Consider the following 14,539-nt stretch of genomic DNA (forward strand, 5'->3'; position numbering starts at 1 on the left):
ACCCACACGAGCGAACCATGTGCAACAGTGTGCGTACATACAGACACGAACAAACATGCGGGTGCACATACACACACGAGCGCTTACTTGCAAACATGGACGAGTGGAGATGCACACACGAGTGTGGTCACCACCTGGCTAGCTACACTAGTCACGTGATAACTAGTATACTACACTATACACTACACTACTATACACTACACTACTACACACTACACTACTATACATTACACTATACACTACACTAAACACTACACTATACACTAGTATACAATACACTAGTATACACTACACTACACTTATATACTACAATATGCACTACTTTACACTACACTATACACTGCACTATACACTACTATACACTACACTATTATACACTACTCTATACACTTAAATACTACAATATACACTACTATACACTACACTATACACTACAATATACACTATTATACACTACACTATACACTTCTACACTACACTATACACTTATACACTACAATACACACTACTATACACTACACTATACACTACAATATACACTATTATACACTACACTATACACTTCTACACTACAATATACACTACTATACACTACACTATACACTACAATATACACTATTATACACTACACTATACACTTATACACTACACTATACACTACTATACACTACACTACTATGCAATACACTTATACACTACACTATACACTTATGCACTACAATATACACTACTATACACTACACTATTCACTACACACTACTATACACTACACTAAACACTACACTACTATACACTACACTATACACTACTATACACTACTATACTATACAATACTATACACTATACACTACACTACTATACACTACTATACACTACACTATACACTACTACACACTAGTGCTGCACTAGTCCCCAAACTGCAAAGACAAAGGCTCCCCAATATAGACTGACGCATCCACAGACCCACACATGGACCCACGGACTCGCACAGAAACCCACGGACTCATCGACTCCCACTGGGCGTGCGCTGTTAGCGAGCACCGGTGAGGGTCGCGATGGAACAACACCAGGGGCTGGTGTGGACAGAACCACGGCTGGCCGCTCGTCTCTCAAATTCTGATGTTAGCACCCCCACCCACCTCACCACCTCCTTCATTATGGCTGAGTCCACCTAAGTGACGCTCAGGACTGCTTCAGGTCAGGGGCCGACCTGAAATGACGTCACGTAATTTTAGAGGATTTTTGATCCCCCCCCCCATCGTCGCATGACGTCACAAAAAGTCAGACCCCTCCCCCTCAAATATGACGTCACAAAGCTGCCCACCCCCCCAAAATAATATATAAAACATGCTTCAAATCGCTTTAAACTATTGTCATTGTAGTGCGTAGTTAATGTGGCGCTGCACTCTGTAGGTAGAAAACATTTATTACAAAGTCTATTTAAGTAGAACGTGTCTATTTAAAGTTGCGCAATTTGACGTGACGTCACTTTTCTCAACCCCCCCCCCTCGTCACACATCATCACAAACGTCTGACCCCGCCCCCCCCCCCCTCTAGGTGCGTGACGTCATTCACGGACGGCCAATAATTGTCGCTGGTATTGGCCGTGAGCGAGAATGGCGCAGCGCCGCTAACCGCTACGCCGTGATGGTGCCCTTACCTGCATGAACGGAAACGCGGTCGGACGATGGGTGAGCCGTTGGTGCGGGCAGGACGAATGATCTCGGGCGTACCTCCTGACGTGGAAGGCGAGGGAGGTCGGAATGCGCGTGTGAAGAGAGACGGCAAGGGGCGGGAGGAGAGGGGAGGCGATCGGACGGAGCGGAAGCAGGAGGACGAGGGCAGGAGAGACAGCGGAGCCGTGGAGGAGTCTGGGCGCGCTTGATGGTGAAAGTTGACGTGGACGCACGCTGCAGAAGAGAAGAAAATCTTCACGCTCGGCGCCACACACAGCCAGACCTAGCTCACCTCATCCATCTTGCTGACGATGTGTAGGACGACTAGACTCTGATTGTCTTGTAGCTCTGTGGAAAGAAGGAGAGGTATCAGGTACCACTAGTCAGTATGTACTGCTGTAATCATAGCAGGTACCACCACAGTCAGTATGCACTGCTGTAATCATAGCAGGTACCACCACAGCAATATGCACTGCTGTTATAGCATAAAAAATATAACGATACTATCATAGAATGTTAACTAAACGAGCATATTTTTAACTAATTTAGGATAAACATTAAACTTAATGAGTATGGATAAATATACTGCATTAGCATACAGATTAAAATTAATTAGCATACCAAAATTAGCATAGGACAACCGTTGACCAATCACTGCGCACCATCGCCGGAGACGCGCCCAGGTTTGCCTCTCGACCAATCGGATCGCTGGCCCTCCCCCCCTCCCCACTTTGGCACGCGGCGACCAATCAGATCGCGGGAGGACGCTACCATTTTCAATGCCCTACACGCTGAACGCCGCGCGCCCATGTGCGTGTGAGTGTTTAGTTTTGTTTTAATTATTTTAATCATTAAAGTTCGCGAGTGTCAAGGTAAGCTACGTTGACTTTTTTTTTAAAGCATTTTCTCAAGAGAACCGTTGTTGCTGCTGTTGTTGTGAAAGGCCCGGTACACCCTGAGGCCTTGCCTAGACTAGGACAGCCTTGATGTCACGTGGGTCCACACTCTGTGCGTCTTTCGGTAAAGTCACGGAGGTAGAAATGTTTTATTAATTATTTAATTACATTTGATTTTATACCTACATTAAATTGAATTTTATTATTAATTTAAATGTATTTTATACCTACGTGATTTTTTATAAATGAATATTTTTTTTATAATTTAAAATTTATTTTTTACTTACGTTAAATTTAATTCAAATTTGTAATAAATACAATTTTATTTCATACATACGTTAAATTAAATTGAAATTTTTAATGAATTACATTTATTTAAATTTAATTTATTTTATTTTATATCTACGTTAAATTAAATTTATTAGTAAATAAATTTTATTTTATTTAAATTTATTTTATTTCATACCTACACATGTACAGTCATTTTAACTGCTCTGACTAAGTGTGGCCTGGAATCGTATTATTAAGTAATACATTTTACAATTACAATTCCTTATAGAGGAACCCCATACTAATGAACTGACTACGTATCTATATAATTAAAATACCGCACGCAAATACCGCAAAAGTGGACCCCGTTGTCAATGATATAATTCGATGTACGTACAGCAATGATGTACGTACAGCAGTTGCTGTACGTACATCATTAAAATGATACCGATTGCAATACGTCACCAAAGACGACACAATTTTAATTTGACCCCCGGGTCTGATCGCGTTAACCGTGCAGGTGGTGGGGGTCGAGAGGTGACTTGCACGCGTGTGCAGCTTGTTGAATATTGACGTGCGATGACTTGTGGAGAGGAAGAATGCTGATGATGGCGATGCAAGTCTTGAAGTCTGACGCTGTTCTCCGAGTCGTGTAGCCTACCGCGTGCGACTTTGGGGATTGCGTAATGTCATTTTAGTTTTCTCTGTGGAACTTTTTATTTTGTTGATTCTCACGATGTAACTAACGTAGGGCGGGCTTGGGAGCGGCGTTGACGATGTGTTTTGGCGTTACACCAACCAGCACCTTTGCATTCAGAAGTTGGAGGTGCTTTGATTGTTACAGCGAGAGGTGGAATCATCATCGCCATCGTCATGGGTTTCAGTGGGCATGGAGCCCGTCAAGGGAATGGGTAGGTAGAGGAATGGGGTTGGAGAGTATACACAACTTGCATTTCTAGTCATTTCAACAATTTATGGGCATGCGCATCATTAACAGTATCCTGATTGATGAGCAAAACAAAATCATTCTATTGTCATAAATGAGTCCGAAATATCAATAGTCATGCTCAAAACCACATTCCTATTATAAGAATCATTGAACCCCCATTCATGATGACAATTCCAATATGGTCATTATGATGCTCAGAATTACACTTATATTCTCAGAATCATGAACATTTATTGAAACAGCAGTGTGCTCAAAATGCTCATTTAACAATTTCAACATGTACACAATCAATTCCAAGATTCTAATCAAAGTAAGTCCTATGTATCATGGTGTTTTCATGCTTAACCATTATTGCGCGCCCCCCCCAAAAAAATATACAAAAGTAAATTTTTATGTTTGCACGGTGTACAGTCTGGAAATTACCCACATGGCAAATTTCAAGCTTGGTGCGTGTCGGGAAGTACGCTAAACATTTTGAACAGACACACACGTTCACAACTTTGCCTTTGATATATATGGAGATTAGTAATAAATTGTTAATTTAACTACTTTCATGTTGATTGATTGGAACTACGAATAGCACTGGCTCACCACGGGGCTTATTGCGTGGTATCTGGGCACTTTATTTGAAACGTAAACCCCACAGTGTGTGAGTACAATTCCTCGCAAGTTGCGTCCACAGACACAGACAGACAATGACGTTTCTAGGTAAGAGTAAGAAATGAATCTACGTGTCGAGGAGAGACGAGAGAGCCAAGAGGTCACCTCGGGAGACGGGGCGGCTCGTCAACCTTAGTCACGTGACTGAAGGAGTGTGGGCGTGCCGTGCGTACGTGTGTGTAGTGTGTGTGTGTACTGTGTGTGTGTACTGTGCGTGTGTGTGTACTGTGCGTGTGTATCGTGCGTGTGTGTGCACCGTGTGTGTGTACTGTGTGTGTGTGTACTGTGTGTGTGTACTGTGTGTGTGTGTACTGTGTGTGTGTACCGCGTGTGTGTACCGTGCGTGTGTGTGTGTGCCGTGCGTGTGTGTGTACTGTGTGTGTACTGTGTGTGTGTACTGTGTGTGTGTGTACTGTGTGTGTGTGTACCGTGCGTGTGTATCGTGCGTGTGTGTGTGTACTGTGTGTGTGTGTACCGTGTGTGTGTATCGTGCGTGTGTGTGTGTACTGTGTGTGTACCGTGTGTGTGTTTGTGCGTGTGTGTGTACTGTGCGTGTGTGTACTGTGCATGTGTGTGTGTACTGTGTGTGTGTGTGCACCATGTGTGTGTACCGTGTGTGTGTACCGTGTGTGTGTGCACTGTGTGTGTGTGTACTGTGTGTGTGTGCTGTGCGTGTGTGTGTGTAACGTGTTCGGCGGTAGTCCAGCGGTTAGTACGCTGCTCTACGAACATAACGACAGCCAACACCCAGTGACGATTATTTGAACCGGTTCTGGGCCTCCCCTAGGTCGACTCAGCCTCAAGTGAGTACCCAGTGTGGTGTGCAAACATCATTACTGGGGAGACAAAGGCGGTCGGGCGCGGTGCTGGCCACCCACTCCCTTCGTGTACCATTCCGGCCTTCATAGGTGGCGCTGCTACTTGCTAACAGCACTTGCCCCTACAGTCTGTCAAAGGCAACACGGGGGATCTTTGTCTTTGTATCACCACCCAGGAGTCACGGAGCTTTTGAGGCTCCGAGCCACGTGGGGATCCACAACAGCGTGAGGCGGTGCCACTCACAGGTGAGACTCGGGGATATGTGATTTCTAATCGATAGCCATCCGTCAGTTAACCCATCGCAACTGCTGAGTCTGTCACGCGACTTCCTCCTTCCAGGGAGCCTTTGACGCTTCACGTGGCCTCAAAGTGTACACAGTGTGTGTACGTATACACAATAATGTCCACGTTGTTGCTGAGTTCACGCACTCAAGCGAGGGGGAAATGGAAAATGAATCTAAATCAACTTAAACTCTATCCCCATGACCTCATCGGCATGAAGTGCCAGCGGGAGGTGTACCTCGCTAGTGACGTCATGTCACCAAGGTATTCACACTCCCCCATCCCCGTCCACCGCGCTCTTGAGCGTGACGTCACCTCCGCTTGGGTCACTGCTGATATCGTTCCAGTGGCAATCCTTATTTGGGCAAAGCTACGCCCAGTGACTGGCGGTTCATTAACATAATGTATCCGTTAAAGCCGTCGCGAGTTTATTGCGACGGGTTCAGCAGCCACGCCCCATCCCTCGACATGGGCCGGGCTCATTAACATAATTTAATCAGTTACAGAGCCGCTCTTTGTGGGAGGGGCGTGTCTCTTACCCCACAAGTGACGTCATGTTACCTGCTTACCCGCGTGATGTCGCGAGGTAACAGGAGGCTGCCGATCCGCGCTTGCACTGAAATCCGAGGTGAGAAATTCTCATGGTGGTGGTTGTGGTGGTTGTTGTTGTTTACCAAGGTAGAGCCTCTCTCTCTCGTAGGGATGTCAGTTGAGTAGCAGCGAGCATGGGAATCGATGTCCAGGTTGGAGCTTTACAACGCGGGGCCTAGCCACGCGGGGCCTTGCCTCCTGCCCTCGCCTGATTGCATTCACTTTAATTATCTCGCTTAAGTTTAATTTGTCTTCACCCGGCTCGCCACTTTGTAACTTTGTTTTATTGTAAATATTCACGCAGTTTTTATTTTCTTTTGTTAGCAGGCCAAGCCCGCTTGAGCTGCTATACCACTCTTGTTATCAGAAGCGACCTGCCCACAACAACACAAGGTGAGGCTTTGTCAACGTGTGTGAATGTTTTGACTTAAAACTTTGGTGACTGCAGGAATTAATATTCTTCGTTTATTCGGTAAAGTCATGTAGATAGAAAATAAAATAAAAATAACGGATACTAAATTAAATGAAAAATATATATTTTTTAAATGAAGCAAAAAACCCACGACGTTTCGATCGCAACACAAGTGGTCTTTATCTTGTTCAATTTAATCTGTTATTTTTTATTTTCTATCTACGTGACTTTACTGAAAGAACCAACAATACGTGCGTCAATGTCTATCGGTCAAAGACGCTAAGCGCGTGCCGCTGTTGACTCTGAATGTGTGGAAGGGAACACCTTCACCACGGGGAGAGAGACAGAGACACGGATAGCCTCGCCTATGTTGATTGATCCTCGATTCATTATTTGGTGGAGTGAGGAAGAATTAATGCTGAGCAGATGAAGGTGGCCAGGCATGGTTCTGGTCACACCACCACCTGTTTACCCATTGCAGTGTGTGACAGTGTCAAGTTTGTGTTTGCAGTAAAGTCTATTAACTCTATTGCACACGGAGGTTATATCAAAACTATAGTTTATTTTTGTTTTCCTCTGGAACTCTTTGTAAGAATGGAAACAGGATGTGAACACAGCACACACATTCAGCTGAAGTCGGAACTGTTCATCCCAGCATTCAAGGACATCTGAGCCTGGATTCACACCTCTAAGTTGCGATTGAACATTAATTTCTGCATAACACAAATAGTATTGTTTTCAACACCCTTTGCTATGTCAGCTGAATTTAGCTTTCATAAATATTCCTTTTGTAGTCAGACAGCCGAAATTGTGTGCTTAGAGTTTTGAGTTAACATTCATCTTGATGATATGAAGGCTTCCAGGCATATTAATGACATTTTCCCTCTCATTGTGTGCCATAGCAGCCCGTGGAGAGAAACCCTTCAGGTGCACTCTGTACGTGAAGGCGTTTGCACAGTCACCACATCTTAAAGTACACCAGAGAACACACACGGGAGATAAACCCTTCAAGTTGCAGTGTGTGCGTGAAGGCATTTGCACGTTCATCAAATCTGATGAATTTGGGAAACTTTTTCACTACATCATGAATATATTAATAAGTATAGACGTGTAAGTCACGTGTGCATTCCTCTGTGCCTGACGTGTAGATGGTTTGGATATTCTTTTTTTCTGTCTGCAGCTGACGCTTCCTCTGCAGAATTCGTCTGATGGAGCAAAGGCACTCAGCGCAGCTCGGTACGACAAGTCAACAATGCGACCAGCGTGCATACAGCACAGACTGGACTGGAAATCTGACACGGCACCAGAGAAGTCACACAGGAGAGAAACCCTTCAAATGTACTGTGTGTAACAAGGCATTTGCATGGCCATCAGTTTTTCAGAACCACCAGAGAACACACACGGGAGAGAAACCCTTCAGGTGTACGATGTGCGGGATGGCGTTTGCACAGTCATGTAATCTTGTAAAACACCAGAGAACACACACGGGAGAGAAACCCTTCAAGTGCAGTGTGTGCGGGAAGGCATTTTCACATTTATCTACTCTTAAAAAACACCAGAGAACACACACAGGAGAGAAACCCTTCAAGTGCAGTGTGTGCGTGAAGGCATTTGCACAGTCATCTGATCTTGTAAAACACCAGAGAACACACACGGGAGAGAAACCTTTCAGGTGCACGATGTGCGGGATGGCGTTTGCACAGTCATGTAATCTTGTAACACACCAGAGAACACACACAGGAGAGAAACCCTTCAGTTGCACTGTGTGTGGGAAGACATTTTCATATTCATCTCATCTTCAAAGACACCAGAGAACACACACGGGAGAGAAACCCTTCAAGTGCAGTGTGTGTGGGAAGACATTTGCAGATTCATTTGCTCTTAAAACACACCAGAGAACACACACGGGAGAGAAACCCTTCAAGTGCAGTGTGTGGGAAGGCATTTTCACATTTATCTACTCTTAAAAAACACCAGAGAACACACACGGGAGAGAAACCCTTCAAGTGCAGTGTGTGTGGGAAGACATTTGCAGATTCATTTGCTCTTAAAACACACCAGAGAACACACACGGGAGAGAAACCCTTCAAGTGCAGTGTGTGTGGGAAGGCATTTTCACATTTATCTACTCTTAAAAAACACCAGAGAACACACACAGGAGAGAAACCCTTCAAGTGCAGTGTGTGTGGGAAGACATTTTCAGATTTATCTACTCTTAAAACACACCAGAGAACACACACAGGAGATAAACCCTTCAAGTGCAGTGTGTGCGTGAAGGCATTTGCACAGTCATCTGATCTTGTAAAACACCAGAGAACACACACAGGAGAGAAACCCTTCAGGTGCACGATGTGCGGGATGGCGTTTGCACAGTCATGTAATCTTGTAACACACCAGAGAACACACACAGGAGAGAAACCCTTCAGTTGCACTGTGTGTGGGAAGACATTTTCATATTCATCTCATCTTCAAAGACACCAGAGAACACACACGGGAGAGAAACCCTTCAAGTGCAGTGTGTGTGGGAAGACATTTGCAGATTCATTTGCTCTTAAAACACACCAGAGAACACACACGGGAGAGAAACCCTTCAAGTGCAGTGTGTGGGAAGGCATTTTCACATTTATCTACTCTTAAAAAACACCAGAGAACACACACAGGAGAGAAACCCTTCAAGTGCAGTGTGTGTGGGAAGACATTTTCAGATTTATCTAATCTTAAAAAAGACCAGAGAACACACACAGGAGAGAAACCCTTCAAGTGCAGTGTGTGCGTGAAGGCATTTGCACAGTCATCTGATCTTGTAACACACCAGAGAACACACACAGGAGAAAAACCCTTCAGGTGCACGATGTGCGGGATGGCGTTTGCACAGTCATCTACTCTTGTAACACACCAGAGAACACACAGAGGAGAGAAACCCTTCAATTGCACTGTGTGTGGGAAGACATTTTCAGATTCATCTACTCTTAAAACACACCAGAGAACACACACGGGAGAGAAACCCTTCAGGTGCAGTGTGTGGGAAGACATTTTCACATTCATCTACTCTTAAAAAGCACCAGAGAACACACACGGGAGAGAAACCCTTCAGGTGCAGTGTGTGTCGGAAGACATTTTCAGGTTCATTTGCTCTTAAAACACACCAGAGAACACACACAGGAGAGAAACCCTTCAAGTGCAGTGTGTGTGGAAAGGCATTTTCAGATTCATCTCATCTTCAAAGACACCAGAGAACATGCACGGGAGAGAAACCCTTCAAGTGCAGTGTGTGTGGGAAGACATTTTCAGATTCATTTGCTCTTAAAACACACCAGAGAACACACACAGGAGAGAAACCCTTCAAGTGCAGTGTGTGCGTGAAGGCATTTGCACAGTCATCTGATCTTGTAAAACACCAGAGAACACACACGGGAGAGAAACCGTTCAGGTGCACGATGTGCGGGATGGCGTTTGCACAGTCATGTAATCTTGTAACACACCAGAGAACACACACAGGAGAGAAACCCTTCAATTGCACTGTGTGTGGGAAGACATTTTCATATTCATCTCATCTTCAAAGACACCAGAGAACACACACGGGAGAGAAACCCTTCAAGTGCAGTGTGTGTGGGAAGACATTTGCAGATTCATTTGCTCTTAAAACACACCAGAGAACACACACGGGAGAGAAACCCTTCAAGTGCAGTGTGTGTGGGAAGGCATTTTCACATTTATCTACTCTTAAAAAACACCAGAGAACACACACAGGAGAGAAACCCTTCAAGTGCAGTGTGTGTGGGAAGACATTTTCAGATTTATCTACTCTTAAAACACACCAGAGAACACACACAGGAGAGAAACCCTTCAAGTGCAGTGTGTGCGTGAAGGCATTTGCACAGTCATCTGATCTTGTAAAACACCAGAGAACACACACAGGAGAGAAACCCTTCAGGTGCACGATGTGCGGGATGGCGTTTGCACAGTCATGTAATCTTGTAACACACCAGAGAACACACACAGGAGAGAAACCCTTCAGTTGCACTGTGTGTGGGAAGACATTTTCATATTCATCTCATCTTCAAAGACACCAGAGAACACACACGGGAGAGAAACCCTTCAAGTGCAGTGTGTGTGGGAAGACATTTGCAGATTTATTTGCTCTTAAAACACACCAGAGAACACACACGGGAGAGAAACCCTTCAAGTGCAGTGTGTGGGAAGGCATTTTCACATTTATCTACTCTTAAAAAACACCAGAGAACACACACAGGAGAGAAACCCTTCGAGTGCAGTGTGTGTGGGAAGACATTTTCAGATTTATCTAATCTTAAAAAAAGACCAGAGAACACACACAGGAGAGAAACCCTTCAAGTGCAGTGTGTGCGTGAAGGCATTTGCACAGTCATCTGATCTTGTAACACCAGAGAACACACACAGGAGAAAAACCCTTCAGGTGCACGATGTGCGGGATGGCGTTTGCACAGTCATCTACTCTTGTAACACACCAGAGAACACACAGAGGAGAGAAACCCTTCAATTGCACTGTGTGTGGGAAGACATTTTCAGATTCATCTACTCTTAAAACACACCAGAGAACACACACGGGAGAGAAACCCTTCAGGTGCAGTGTGTGGGAAGACATTTTCACATTCATCTACTCTTAAAAAGCACCAGAGAACACACACGGGAGAGAAACCCTTCAGGTGCAGTGTGTGTCGGAAGACATTTTCAGGTTCATTTGCTCTTAAAACACACCAGAGAACACACACAGGAGAGAAACCCTTCAAGTGCAGTGTGTGTGGAAAGGCATTTTCAGATTCATCTCATCTTCAAAGACACCAGAGAACACACACAGGAGAGAAACCCTTCAAGTGCAGTGTGTGTGGAAAGGCATTTTCAGATTAATCTGCTCTTAAAACACACCAGAGAACACACACGGGAGAGAAACCCTTCAGGTGCAGTGTGTGGGAAGACATTTTCACATTCATCTACTCTTAAAAAGCACCAGAGAACACACACGGGAGAGAAACCCTTCAGGTGCAGTGTGTGTCGGAAGACATTTTCAGGTTCATTTGCTCTTAAAACACCAGAGAACACACAGGAGAGAAACCCTTCAAGTGCAGTGTGTGTAGAAAGGCATTTTCAGATTCATCTCATCTTCAAAGACACCAGAGAACATGCACGGGAGAGAAACCCTTCAAGTGCAGTGTGTGTGGGAATACATTTTCAGATTCATTTGCTCTTAAAACACACCAGAGAACACACACAGGAGAGAAACCCTTCAAGTGCAGTGTGTGTGGAAAGGCATTTTCAGATTCATCTGCTCTTAAAACACACCAGAGAACACACACGGGAGAGAAACCCTTCAAGTGCACTGTGTGTGGGAAGGCATTTGCACAGTCATCTGCTCTTAAACACCAGAGAACACACGGGAGAGAAACCCTTCAAGTGCACTGTGTGTGGGAAGGCATTTGCACAGTCATCTGCTCTTAAAAAACACCAGAGAACACACACGGGAGAGAAACCCCTTCAAGTGCACTGTGTGTGGGAAGACATTTTCAGATTCATCTGCTCTTAAAACACCAGAGAACACACGGGAGAGAAACCCTTCAAGTGCACTGTATGTGGGAAGGCATTTGTACAGTCATTTGCTCTTAAAATACACCAGAGAACACACACGGGAGAGAAACCCTTCAGGTGCAGTGTGTGTGGGAAGACATTTTCACAGTCATCTGCTCTTAATACACACCAGAGTACACACACGGGAGAGAAACCCTTCAAGTGCAGTGTGTGTGGGAAGGCATTTTCACAGTCATCTGCTCTTAAAACACACCAGAGAACACAGAAGCATCAGAAGATCCACAAGGAGCGGAGTCTGAAATCAGCTTGTGAAAGTCAAAGTGCCGCAATGAGCCCATCCCTCATGAAACACGAACCGGAAGAAAATCCCAACTTGGACACTTTTAAAGGTATCGAGGTGAAATGTGAAGAAGTGGTGGTGAAGAGGGAAGAAGTGAAGGTAAAATGTGAAGATGAAGATTCAACTCCAAAATGGGACCTTCACATCGATGGAGGCAACGTAAAGCAGGAGGAGAATTCTCACTGTGAGGCAGAGCGAGGCAACTCTCAGCAGTTTGTGGAAGTGGAGGTGTGGGTGGACTTCCTCCGAGACAATACAAAGTCAAGTGGAGACTCGATAGATGTGTAAGCTTGAGATGATGTCGCTCCAATAGATGCACCTTTGTCACAGGCCTTTAATGACAAGAACGTGAAGTTGGACACTCAGTTGCTAGGTTCAACCTGCAGAGTAAGAGCGGCCAGTCTTTATAGACCTGTGGGTTGGGTAGATCTTTAACCAGGAGCGAGATACAATAAGCCCCCAAGCATTCACGATGTTATAATAATTGCATTTACACGCTGCTTGCCTTATCGCCTTGGCAACTCGGAGTTTTATGTCGTACCTCGTCTGAAACACTCGAAGAGCATCCCCAAGTAGCAGCTGCCCCTATGTGGCACAAGGTGGTGTCCCTGCACCAGCCTGCATGTGGACAAGAGCCTGTCAGTAGGGGGCGATGATTGATGCATCATCTCAGTTGTGTAGTTTGTAGGCAATCTTGATTCGAAGCTTTGGTGACTGCAGGAATCCACACTGTTGAGTTATTTCGGGAAAGTCACCACGTGGGTAGAAACATAACAGATCGCGGCGTTTAGATCACAGCCCAAACAATCGTCATCAGGTGGGACAACCACAGCAAGAGAAACTGCTGAAGTAGTAGGCGCCTACTCCAGTAGTTTCTGCTTATTGCTGCTGTGCTTGTCCCACCTGATGACGATTGCTTGTGTTGCCATCGAAGTGCCCTCTATTATTTGTAGCGTAATGTTTAGAATTTGCTACATTTTGACCCAGATGCCAGCATGCAACGGCCTACTCGTTTTGAATGATGCAACAATAGTACGTTGTACATACACTGTTAAGCAGATGGTGCGTATTTGTAAAATAACTTCTTGTTAATACGATGTAACGTCATGCAGTCAATTACGCTGCAGTAATTCAATTTTGTTAATATGCCCGTCAATGATTTAGAATTAATACTTGTCTTATTGTGCTCGTGCATGTAACATTTTGTCTGAGGGTCACACATTGAATAAGTGATGTTAGCACAAAGTGTGTGTGTGTGTTTGGAAGTAACCTGTACAGAGAACTCAGGTGAGACCCGTTGTTCTTGTGATACAGGTCAAAGGGTACTTTTGTGTTTCACGAAGCGTCTGCCTCTGGAGCAACTCATTGTCTTTGAAATAGGGAGCACACTCGGATCTTTCATCAGTTACAAGGCATACCACTTAAAAGTTACACGTATAGGAGGAGGTACATTCTCTACAACACGAATTGTAGTTTTGTCTTACGTGTTGACGTAGATTTTGTCTAACTAGGACTAGAAATGCACCTCGCTGATTCACGTCTGGATGTTCGTACCTATCGGTTGAAGCAAACCCCACTGCTGTTGTTGAGACGCTGTGCACCAATAAGGGTCCAACACATTGACGGCCTTCAGGCCAGGAAAGTCACAAGATTTGCACACGAAGGACGCATTCACACAAGTACCCCATGCTCCGTTTTGAAGTTTTAAAATGAAACATATTTGAATTGTGTTGTGTTTTGAATGAGATGATTTTATTTCTTCATTAAAAGCGTGTATCAATTTACATCTGGATGACTCCATTGAAAAGGACATTTCATGTGAATTTTCTCTCGTCATTAAGTAGATGGCCTTGCCGGGGGTTCGGTTCAATGCGGACACAAACAGTGTACACACAGAGTGTACACACAGTGTACACACACAGTGTAGACACAGTGTACATTCACAGTGTACACACACACAGTGTACACACACAGTGTACACACACACTGTACACACACACAGTGTACACACACACAGTGACACACAGTGTATACACACATAGCGTACACACAGTGTACACACAGTGTGCACACACACAGTGT

The 14,539-nt window shown here is 44.7% G+C and overlaps 1 pseudogene; it reads left to right on the top strand.

Moving 5' to 3' along the window:
- The first annotated feature begins 3,715 nt into the window (after positions 1 to 3,715).
- On the top strand, positions 3,716 to 12,490 carry LOC142917084 (uncharacterized; annotated as a pseudogene).
- The last annotated feature ends 2,049 nt before the right edge of the window (positions 12,491 to 14,539 follow it).

Source organism: Petromyzon marinus, unplaced genomic scaffold, assembly GCF_048934315.1.
Source record: "Petromyzon marinus isolate PM22_M1 ecotype Great Lakes invasive population unplaced genomic scaffold, UKy_Petmar_22M1.pri1.0 PM_G_Scaffold_41, whole genome shotgun sequence".
Taxonomy (NCBI): Eukaryota; Metazoa; Chordata; class Hyperoartia; order Petromyzontiformes; family Petromyzontidae; genus Petromyzon; species Petromyzon marinus.